This window comes from Momordica charantia (assembly GCF_013281855.1).
Source record: "Momordica charantia cultivar OHB3-1 chromosome 6 unlocalized genomic scaffold, Mcharantia_2.0 BLBB01000006.1, whole genome shotgun sequence".
NCBI classification, from domain to species: domain Eukaryota; kingdom Viridiplantae; phylum Streptophyta; class Magnoliopsida; order Cucurbitales; family Cucurbitaceae; genus Momordica; species Momordica charantia.
In genome coordinates, this window is record NW_028275164.1 from 30,962,211 (window position 1) to 30,974,780 (window position 12,570).

Consider the following 12,570-nt stretch of genomic DNA (forward strand, 5'->3'; position numbering starts at 1 on the left):
GGGTAAAATATTAACAACTATCTGGGTGGCTTTTGCAATTTGTCCTATAATTTATATGTTAAATTTAATATTATTTGAATTTATATAAAAATTTTATTTTTATTAATTTAATATTATATTTTTATGTCAATTTAATTTATGTTTGGGGACTATTGAAAGATTAAAATAAATAAAATTTTGCCCATTAGATTCGAACAACAAATTAATTAAGAGATTATATGACTAAAGTTTATTTTATATCTTAAAATTGTATTTTAGACATTTAACAATGATTAGCGCAGTACTAAAAAAACAATAAAACAATGAATTAGGGCAGTACTAAAAAAACAATAAAACAATGAATTAGTGCATATATTTATTTTCTAAATAAAATAAAATATATGAAAAATAAAAATTATTGATGAAAAAAATATTATATAACAAACATGGTGAGAGATAAAATTATTAAAAGAATATGTCATCAACACGAGAATGTTAAAAACTCATGGAAGATATCTAAAATTGCTCATATGCCTCCAGTATGGCAATAAAATACCTGGGTATCTAACATTCTTACCAAACAAACACGGAACCTAGAAGTCCATCCCATGAGAATCTCAAATTCCCACAAAACGAAATGTCGTAAAAAGAACCATGGGAGCAAAATAGGGTTTTAACCTTTATTTAAAAAATATATATATATATATATATATTTTCTCTCTTCTACTTTTAGTTGTGTTTTTCTTTCTTTTTTTTTTTAAGGTAAATACATTAAAACCACTTTAAATCCAACCATGAGGTAGGATTGACTTCAAATATATTGTATTACAGCTGAGCTATGCTCGTTTTGACTTCAAATATATTGTATTGTGATGTATGAAATTTAATATTTAATTTACTATGTCAAATTCAAAAATTAACTATGTTAGTCTTTGTTATCATTCGATTGTCAATTACTTTAAGAAAAAAATGACTCGACTCAATCTTATATTAACATATTAATGTAATGTAGGCAAATATGAAGTCACATAGATTGGTCAGAGTAAGTTTGAATGATAGTGACCGCTAAATATATACATTCAATTCCCACATCAACATATATTCTATAACTTATCTTAGTTTAAGTATATATATATATATATATAATATATATATATATATATTTATTTATTTATTTATTTATTTAGTATATCTCCATATCAATACATTAACATGCATATTTGAAACTATCTCATTAATAATCATTGATAAACATAATTAAAGCTTAGGGTGTAAATATATATAGTAACAAAAATAAAGTAAGTTTCAAAACATCATGAACCAAATTATTTATACATTTTTCTTTCTAATATCTTTTCATTCCATGTTTAAGAAAATTAATAACATGGAGTGTTGCGAAGTCCACGTAGTATTATAATATATATTAGTTCAGAACTCATGTATTTTCAATGATTGATGATTTCATTTTTTATATTAAAAAAACATAATATGTATCCATAAAAATATTATTAACTTTTAATTTTTTTTAAATGTCACAAAAATCATTTTTGGTTAGTCTTATGTGATTATTTATACTATTTTTGTAAAATTTAAACCTAATGCCATATATATAAATACGTATTCCGTTTTATTTTTATTTTTGTAATTTCTTATAAAGAACAATTTGATCAAGGACAGAAAAACAACCCATGTGCTGAAGATTTATGTAAAGGTGGTTTTTCTAAAGAGAGGGGGACATGGTTGGCAAAAAAAGTTACAATAATAATCTCCAAAACAAGTTTCAATAACAATCTCCAAAAGGAAGTTTCACACATGACTTTGTGGACAACAATTATGTCTTTGAGCTTTTGGACAATAATTTCGTGTGTTGGAGGTTTCAAAATCTTACATATTTGATTATGAGTTGATTTGAACGAAAAGGATGGGAAACTGAAAACTAGATAATATGGTTAAGTTTTCGACTGTCAATGGCAAACAACTCCAATAAATTATCAATAACATAAGTTTAACTCAATGGTAATTTACTTTTGTCTCCGAACATCTCACTTGTTTTACTAAAAAAATACAAACAATCTCCACCATTATTTTGGCGGTACGCTAAGATATATTATGTATTTGACATTGTTTTTTAAGTACTAGTAGAGGAATAAAAGTGTTTTTCAAAAATTTAGTTGTATTGTTTGGTTAAAATTGTAGAAAGTTAAAAACACTTTTTAAAGATTTTCGATAATTGTAGAAAGTTTGAAAAATTTTATAAAAAAGAAGTATTTAATTATTTTTCTTTCCAAAATGTATTTTCAAAATAAATATTTCTACGTTTTAATTAAATTAAAAAATAAGAAGGAAGTATAAGACTTTAGCTCAAAATAGATAATGTAGGCTAATATATATATATGAACATTGAAATTAGAGATTCTATTATCTTAACAAGTTATGTCAAGTCCATTCTCAAAGGGCTTGATCATTGGTAATACTGACTTAAATGTCTCAAGTTTAAATTTTCAAGTGAGCTTAATAAGGAAAATCTTTGATGTCAATTTCGAGTAAAAAAAAAAAAAACATGAGAGGTTGGCCGAAGTGCATATATGTTAAGGAGTTCTCAAGTTTCCACATGGCTTTCTTGTGCGGTCGAAAAGAACTATTCAAACTGTAGCCCAAATGGCAACTTAATATCATATATATCTCTGCTTATCTGAAACCTTGTAAGTAAAAGTTTCGAGGAAAAAATACCTTCAAATAGCTATGAAAACTATAAAGTTTAAGCTAATTAAAAAAAAACTAAGAAAATGGTGAAATAGGGATGCTAAAGCTCCTTAGTTTGTTTTTCGTGTACATGAGAGAGAAAGTAGCTGCATGCAATTCATACGTAATTATCATTTTTTTTATGAAAAATTTAACTCCAGATTTTGAAGAATACATATTTTAACTATTTGAATTATGTTTAAGTTGGCGGAAACAATTAACATACGAGAGTTAAGAGTTAACCGTTGGCTAGAAAATATTATTTGATTGGAAAAAAAACATGAATTGATGTTGATGAATTTCACACGGAATCCGTAAAAAGATTTCAAATCTATACTCAGATGATTATTAAAGGCCATACAAATTGTCAAATCAACCTCATCATTCAAAAATCTTTCTAGTTTTGACACCTTTTATGTGTTTAAAATATATATTATTTAATTGGATGGAGATATGGAATCGTCACACAATGGCTGAAGACAAATTAAAGGGACCCCCTGCGTTTGACAAAGCCATGCATGCCCCTTGGGTTTTAATGACATTTGTCGTATTTTGCCAATAATTTAGATTAAGACGTTTCCTAAAAATGTTGTTTTTAAGAAAAAAAAATAATTTAATGCTAATCAAAATATAACTATTTATTAAATTTTACCCTCACATTCTTTGAGTAAAGACAAATAGTCTATCAATCTTTCTTACATTAATGATTGGCCACTAAAATAATGATGAATTAGAAAGAAAAAAAAATTAAGTCATCTAAAATATCACATTCTCAAAATCAATCTTATCCTGTCTTTATTTGAAAAAAGAAAAAAGAAAAACTATTATTTATTTATTAGACGAAGATTTTAACATTCTTAGATATATGATGTCCACGGAGGAATGGGTTGGATTGTGGTGAACCAACCCGAATTTTCAAGTTGGCCATATGGAAGAACTATCGACTTAGAAATTGATGGTCAATTCAACTCAACCCAACCCAAAAATTTCGGGTTTGGGTCGGTTGGATTGTCGAGTTGTCCATTTTAAAGAAAAAGATCCAGGGAAAAAAACTGCAAAAGAGGAAATATTATTGAATGATCTGCGACAGGACTTCAGGGATGGCGATTTGCAACGGGACTGTAGGGGCAGCAATTTGTGACGGGATTGCATGGGCAGTGAAAGACGGTGATGGGCAGCAAGCGACGACGGCAACGAAATTGCAGGGGCGGCGCACGACGACGGTTGCAGTGGGGAGCTTGAGTGAAAAGACAACAATGGAGGAGACCAATTTTGATCTTGAATCTCAAAATCAAAATGAGGGAGGAAGATGAGAGGAAAACCCTAAAAATTTGAGGGAGGAAGATGAGAAGAAAACCCTAAAAGTTTAATGAATAGCTGAGATTAAAACATAAGGAATGGCTGAAATAGAAGATTAAAAAATATTATGTATTTATTTTTTAAAAAAATATATAAATAATGTAGTATTCGAGTCGGGTCGGGTCAATCTGAATTTTTGAAGGGTCAACCTGAGACCCGACCCGACCCGATCGGATTGGAAATTTTCCAATCCAACCCAAACCGAGGTTTAATTGAATCCAACCCAATTCATGGTTAGGTTGGATTCGTCGGGTTGTCAGATTTTTTGAACACCCCTACTTAGATATCTTATTAGTTAAATAATATTAATTTAGGCAATCATTTATTTATCTAAATGTTATCTTTTTTCTATGGATCAATTATTAGAGACATAAATAACACAAGAGTAAAATATACTTTTGGTATTTGAGTTCAAATTTATAGTTTATTTCGTTCATGAGTTTCTTACTCTTTCATGTTTTTACTTCTAATTTTATTTTAAAAAATCAATCTTGGACTTTTTATTTGAAATATTTTCAAAATTATATAGAAATTTTTTAAAAGAAAAAAACAAATTTCTTGTTTTCTTGTTTTTTATTTTCAAATGGGAACATTGCTTATTTCATAAGAGACATTTTAATCACTAAAATTTGTAAAATAGTAGTAAATCATCCTTAAAGCTATTTCACCGTTAATTGACTAACGAAAAATCACCGTCTTCAACGCATGCTGGTAGCTGCCCCATTCTCTTTCACTTTCTTGTTCAGGTCTGGAAATATCATCGTCCCACAATAATAACCACTCTCTTTCTCTAGTAGATGCAAAAATATTTTTGTTCCCACTCCACTTTCCAACCCAAAAATGCAATTAAAAAAAAAAGAAAAAGAAAAGGAAAACGGATTTGTCTTGTGTTGTGGGTATTTATTATTAGAAACAAACTGTATTGGCATACTAGTGCTGATCTTTTCAGCGTTGGAACTCTGTATTTTGTACATAACAGCTACTCTCCTCTGTGCCACCGTTCCAGATCTGTGCGTAGAGGAGGGAGAGGCTATTATGGTTACAGATCTAGAACGAGGAACGAAATGAGAATGAGAACGACAACGAGAGAATGAGAACGATAACGAGAAAGAGGATGTTAAGGATCTAAAAGAAAATGAACCTTGCAATAGTTTATAATAGAAATAGGACTACTCTCTCATTGTCAATTGATTTTGAGATGAAATCCCACCATTGTTAATATGGTATCAGAGTCCAAAACATTCAAACGAATATTCGGTCAAAAAATGAGATCTAAACAAGATTGATGAGTTAAAAGAGTCATGATCTTGAGAGAGCATATTAAGGATCCTTGAAAAAAGAGAGGTTGACTACTCATTTCATTACTAATTGGTTTTGAGATGGAATCCAAAAGATACGAAAGATAAGAAGTGGAGAAGAAGAAAGAGACACGGGAAAAGAAGAAAAAGAAATGACACATAAAGATTAAAAATTAATAAATATAGCCACATCATTTATAAATTAGGGTTCGAACAAAGACTTTCCTCTCTGATACTATTTTAAAAATGAACAAACCACCACCCAACTCATAAACTTGAGTTAATAGGATTTAATTCATTTATATGGATTCTAACAGTTTGTTATATACACTCTTTAATAAAATGATTTTTCTTTCGAATGAAAAAGTGTTATGCTTCAAACTTAGTAACTAAATAGACAACAATTTCAAAATTAAAAGACCAAAAATATATTTATAAATGGCATAAATATGTTTATGGCATTACGAGATAAATCACATATTTTGAAACCTCGATGTTGAATGATACTATGATATCTAGAGTTTGATTGAAAGAGAGATTAAAGAGAAGAGAACTGAGAATATACCTTTAGAGAGTATGTTGAGCAAATTGGAGGAAGATTAATTGAACGTGGCTGCCGTATACAATTGGATGCAGGTTTTTTCTCTTTCTAAACTTTTTATATTTTGAATATTTATTATTATTTATCTCTTTTTTTTAATTTTTTTAATTTTTTTTACAGACCAATTTCATTTACCTCTCTAAAAATTTAATATTTTTCTTAATTTTTTTCTAAAATTCCGTCTTTTATAAATTTTTTTTCTCTTTATAGTCTATTTTTTCCTTTGAAAATTACATTTTATTTTCTTGTTTAATTTTCTTTCACTATAACTTTTATTGGTTTATTTATTTTCTCTAAAAATTATATTTTGAATATTGTTTTTATGTCTAAATTTGATTTTACTATAATTTTTTTCTTTACCATATTTTTCTTCTCGACTTTACTTTTTTTTCTCAAAAACTTTTCTCTTTTTGTCTTTTAACTTTTCTTTCATTATTTTCTTTCTAAATCTTTTTATTTATCTCTCTAAAATATATCTTCCAAAAGTTTATTTACATTAACTTGTATTTTCATATCTCTACATTAGAGGATAGATAAAAATTTCCGCAGGGTCGGATCTCAAAAATAGGAAAAATGCATGTCCTCATCCCGTCCCCATCCTAGATTCCATTTTTAAATAATTAATATATATTTATTACACTTTTTTATACTTAACTTCTAAAAATAATTAAAAACAATTATAAAACCGATAATTTAACTTCTAAAATAATTAAAAACAATTATAAAACCGATAATTTTTCTAAAAAACATCTCTCGTACCCAAGAACGAGGTGGTGACAAAAACTAAATATCTTCACGAGCACGAGAATGTAGGAGAGCATCCTCACTCGCACTCATACCATTGTCATATTTACTTTACATAAATTTTTTTCTCTCTAATATGTATTTTCAATTTTCTAACTTTTTAAAAACAAAAAACTAAAAATGGTTACCATAGCTGTTTTGATTTTCTATTTTTTAAAAACAAAAAACAAAAAATATTATCAAACATATATATTTTTGTTTTTTAAAAACGAAAAACGAAAAACTAAAAAGAAGAATTTTTTTTTGCTTTTGTTTTTGTTTTGTTTTTGTGTTTGTTTTTGTATTTGTTTTTTTTTTTTTTTTTGTAGGGATTCATTTACAGAACGTGCTTCCTGAACGAATACAACACGTTTGAGTAACCAACAAAATTTGGAGGGACCAATAGCTTAAGAAACAGGTCAATAATATTGCTTTCAATAAGATTTGTCGTCACTAAGCGCTATTTTCGTCGTCCCCCACCCACCTTGCTAGCCCCTTAACCCGGCCCACCACGGCCCACCACGGCCCACCATTGCGGAACCCTTGTTGCGCTCAGAAGGTTATCATCAAGGAAGTATTAGAGGAAGCTGCCGTTTTGATTTATGCCCTAAAATCTCGTAATTTTTTTATTTTTTTACTTATTAATAAAATAATAAAAATTCGGGGTAACTAAAATGTAATCTTGAACAATATGTACTTGGTATACAGGGAGATTATGCTCGAGAAGTAGCCTTTGAGAGAATATAGTAGATGGATATGGTTGGATACCCTATCATGGTCACAATGTTGATTCGCTTACTTTGTAAAAGTTACAAATTATTTTATGATTCTAATAGTTTATATAGAGAAATGGGGTAGGGGATTTCATATACAATGAGTTTGTGTAATACTAGACTGTATAATGTTAAATATTTTTTTATAAATCTATTAAAATAAAAGATAAATATTTTACAAAATGATCATACACTACTCCATCTTAATCTTGAGTGAGATATAAACTTCTATTTGTTATATGGGATAAGAATGACTCTTGTTGCCGATCCAAAAGAACCTATTATTTGGAGGACATGACTTAATAGGAAACTAGGAACATAATCTCACAAAAAATGAAATTTACTTCTTCCCGTCCTCTCATTGGTTCGAAAATAATTTAGTTTATGGTCAGGTCATAAACAAATTGTTTATCAAAGGGTTGGCGATACTTAATGTATATGATGTAATTACTATATATAACTACCACCAACGAAGAATCAACTTAATTGCATGTCGTGATTATACTCATATGGACTTAACTATACAATGCATAAGAGTGCATAACAACTTTGGATTAACTATGTCAGAAAGAGATAAAATATATATTAGAAATATTAATAAAACATTAACATTTAAGAATCTGAGTACATCTTAAATAATTAATATTTTAATATATAAGATACATTGAAAGATAAGATTAGAAATTAGAATTAGAATTAAAATTGTGCGTCCCTGATAATCTTTGTGAATAAGGCCTTCCGGCTAAGCTAATTTGTTGGATTGAGATTTAAAATAATAATAATAAATAAATAAGGAAAAAGAATTTCAAAAACAAGATTGAATGCAGGTAAAAATACTTGATTTGTAAATAAATTTAGAAATAAAAATGTTGGGTTGTGGGGTGAAGTGTTTGTCCCTATAAGCTGGAATGATGTGACTATTATTTTTGGAGCATTTGATGTATGAGGAAAAAAAGAGGGATCCCCCTTCAAATAGACTAAGGTTTATTAGGAGATAGTTGTCACATTTAACAATTTTTCTTTTCCTTACTCCATTTTCTAGCGCCATCGTGTTGGGCCACCCTTCTATTTCTTTCTATTAACACATACGAGGCGCGATTGGCTAGGAAAAATGATGTGGACATTTGAAAGAGAGGGAAAATGAGAGATTTTTCATTGGAAAGAAAATGAATTTTTATTTTAAGAAAATCAAATTATCACATCTCCTTCAAAATATTATAGAAGTGTTTTATTTTTTGCCACACTAGTGTTAAAACTATTTTTAAAATGCGAAATGATTTCATATTTATTTTCCATCAACGACATGTGGAGTGGTGCAAGGTTAATTATGAGTTTTTTTTAAATAAAATACGTGTGATATTGAAGATATATGATTACAACTACTAACCTATGGTTGTTTTGACAAACTAACAATGAATTTAAATGATGTTTTTTTAGTCTATATATTTTTCTCTGAGTTGAATAATTGTCAAGTCACACGTAGATATATTATGTGGTTCGAATTTTTACGTAGGACCCAATGAGAAACAAGTTGTGGCTAAATCAGGAAAAGATAGAACGATGACGTGACTGGAGAGGGGACCAAAAAGGACTCATAATTTTCTAGAAGGCTAGAAATTAAATTTTTTTTTGCAATGCAAAGGGAAAAAAATATGTGAGCAAAAGTAAGAAAAATATCAGTAAAATTTTTTCCCTTAATAAAAATATTGCATCGGATACCCTCGTTAGGAAATGGAAAACATAATACCGACAAAAAAAAAATCAGAACGTCGGTAAAGGTTTCTCTATGCCAATGCTATTTCAAAACGTAAGCCCTATGAGTGTGTTTGTCCTAGGTTTTTCTTCATCACTCGCCTCGGACTGCTTTTCTGCAAGGGATAGGACTTGCATTAAACTCTTGTCACAGATGACGTCAATTGTTAATTTCGATTTGTGAGTATGTGCTACGTAGGCACCGCGTAGGTACTACATATGTCTTTATCTTCAAACGCAGCTAGACCTACATAGAAACCTAATACCGATGTGGTGCTTTGTCGATTTCACTCAGATGCATAAGTTACAATGAGTATGAGACACTAAGATTTATGGCAAGAGAATTTGCATACTAGCCTCCTTCAAAGGCTTCCCGACCTTCACTTTATGGAGAGATGGAGAGGACGAGAGAGACCTGAGTGGGAGATGCATGATCCCCACATTCTGTCCCTATTGTCCTCCTTAACAGAACTAAAGAGAGGGATGAAGATAGAACAATTTCTATATTGAGATGATTTTGAAGTGAATACAAGGAGACCTTTTATAGAGCCTAAGTATAACTAATTTACAAATAATACTGAATAAGTTAGCTAATTTAGAGGAGAATCATAACTAGAGGAGGTTACAACAATCAACCTAATACACCCCCTCAAACTACTCAAGGTTGAACAGAAAAACATGAGTTTGCTACGTAAAGATAAAAAGGCTTGTGTAGACAGCGCCTTGGTAAATAAATCAGCAATTTGGTCTTTGGATGACACAAAGCGAACAGAAATATCCTTGCGCACGAACTTTTCACGAACAAAATGATAATCAATTTCTATGTGTTTGGTGCGAGCATGGAACACCGGGTTGCTGGCAAGAGATATTGCTGAAACATTATCACACCATAATATGGGGGGTCTTTCAAATAGACAAGAAAGCCACATAAAAGTGGTTGTAGCCATTATAAGTCAGCAGTAGTAGTGGCCAAAGACCGATACTCAACTTCAGTAGAAGAAGGAGACATAGTATGTCGCTTTTTGGTCGACCAAGAAATAGGGCTCAAGCCAAGAAATGCAACAAAGCCAGTGGTAGATCGGCGATCAATAGCATCTCCAGCCCAATCAGCATCATAAAAGGCAGAAAGGGTCAAGGCATTATTCTAAAACAAAATACCAAGATCCTTGGTGCCATTTAGATATCGCAAAATACGTTTAATCGCAGAATAATGAACAACTGTGGGATGTTGCATGAACTGACTAACCCGATTGAAAGAGAAAGTAATGTCAGAACGAGTAAACGTCAAATATTGTAATGAACCCACCAATTGACGATAGGGAGATGCATCAGTAAACATGGGTGCAGAAGCATGGAGATCTATAGAAGTGGACATAGGAGTGGAGCATGATTTGGCCAAGCACATTCCAGAACGGACTAATAAATCTTGTAAGTACTTTGCTTGATTCACAAAAATACCAATAGGTAAGAACTTAATTTCTAAACCCAGAAAGTACCTCAGAGCACCAAAATCAGATATTTGGAATTCAGTAGCTAGAGCTTTCTTGAGAACAGCAATGTAGGAAGAATCGAGACCAGTGATTATAATATCATCCACGTATAAGAGGAGAAAAGTCAGAGATCCATCAACAGACCGTACAAATAAAGAAGTATCAGCAAGAGAAACCTCTAACCCAAGTGTGATCAGATAATTGGTGAAGCGTTCAAACCAAGCCCGAAGAGCCTGTTTTAGGCCATACAAACTTTTGTGTAAGCAGCAAACGTAATCAGGGCAAAACGTATCAATAAAACCAACGGGCTGAGACATAAAAACATCTTCCTAAAGATTACCATGCAAAAGGGCATTCTTGACGTCAAGCTGAGTAAGTGACCAATTAAAATGAGCAGCAAGAGACAGTACAACTCGGATAGTAGGCTTTTTAACAACAGGTCTGAAGGTCTCATCAAAATCCAAGCCCTCCATTTAATGATAACCCTTAGCCACCAATCGAGCCTTATAACGGGCGATAGAGCCATCAGGATTGAACTTAGTGCGAAACAACCATTTACAACCAACAACATTCATATCGGGTGTTCGAGGGACAAGTAACCATGTACCTTGCTCCTAGAGAGCTAAAAATTCATCTGACATGGCAGCTCTCCATTCAGAAAACTTGGCAGCCTCAGTGTATGAAAAAGGTTCTATAGGAATAGTTATGGACTCACTGAGAACGGAATAGGCCCGGGGCTTAAAAATACCCGACTTTGCCCGTGTTTGCATCGGATGAACATTAATGGGGCGAACATCAGTGGCTGAACTGCAAGAAGTGGATGAACAAGTAGGATCGCCTGGTGAAACAATAGGGAAAGAGGATAATGTAGGGTTTTCATGAGGAAAGAAGGCCTCAGGGACAACAGGATCAGGCGTAACAACAGTGGATGCATTAGTCAGAGCAGTCGGCAATGGAGTAGAAGAAAAGGACATGTTATGTGCAGGTGGGACAGGGACAACACAAAAATTTAGAGCAGTGGAGGAAGAAGAAACAATGACAAGGTGGTCACAAGGACTGGGCAGCTCGTAATGAGGTAATGGTTGGGCATGGTTCAAGGTTGAGAGGTGCTTGAGAAGAATTGTAGGATCTATGGAGGAGGAGACATGGGAAGTAGGAGTATTAGGTTGGGAAAAAGGGAAGACAGTTTCATGGAACACAATATGACGAGAAACTATAGACTTACGCGTAGTGGGATTAAAACAAATATAGCCTTTGAAGTCAAGTGTATAGCCGAGAAAAACATGTTGAGATGTTTTGGGCTCAAGTTTATGTTTAGTGTATGGTTTTAATAAGGGATAACAGGCACATCCAAAAACGTTTAAATGAAGCAAATCCGAAGTCTTACCAAAAAGTTTTTCAAAAGGCGAAAACGCAACAAGAGGAGTGGGCATTCTATTTATAAGAAAGACGGCGGTAGAAAATGCATAAGGCCAAAATTCAGCAGGTGTTGAAGAATGAAACATCAATGATAGAGCAGTTTCAACAATGTGCCTGTGTTTACATTCAGCAACACCATTTTGCTCAGGAGTATAAGGACAAGATTTTTTATGTAAAATACCTTTAGATTCAAATAAGGAAGAAATGACGAATTAACAAACTCACCACCACCATCAGAACAACAAGTTTTAAGCTTAGATGAGAGAAGATTTTCAACAAATGACACAAATTTATGAAGAATAGCACTCACATCAGATTTATTTGCAATTGTAAAAAGCCAGGTAAACTTGCTAAAATTGTCCATAAAACTAACA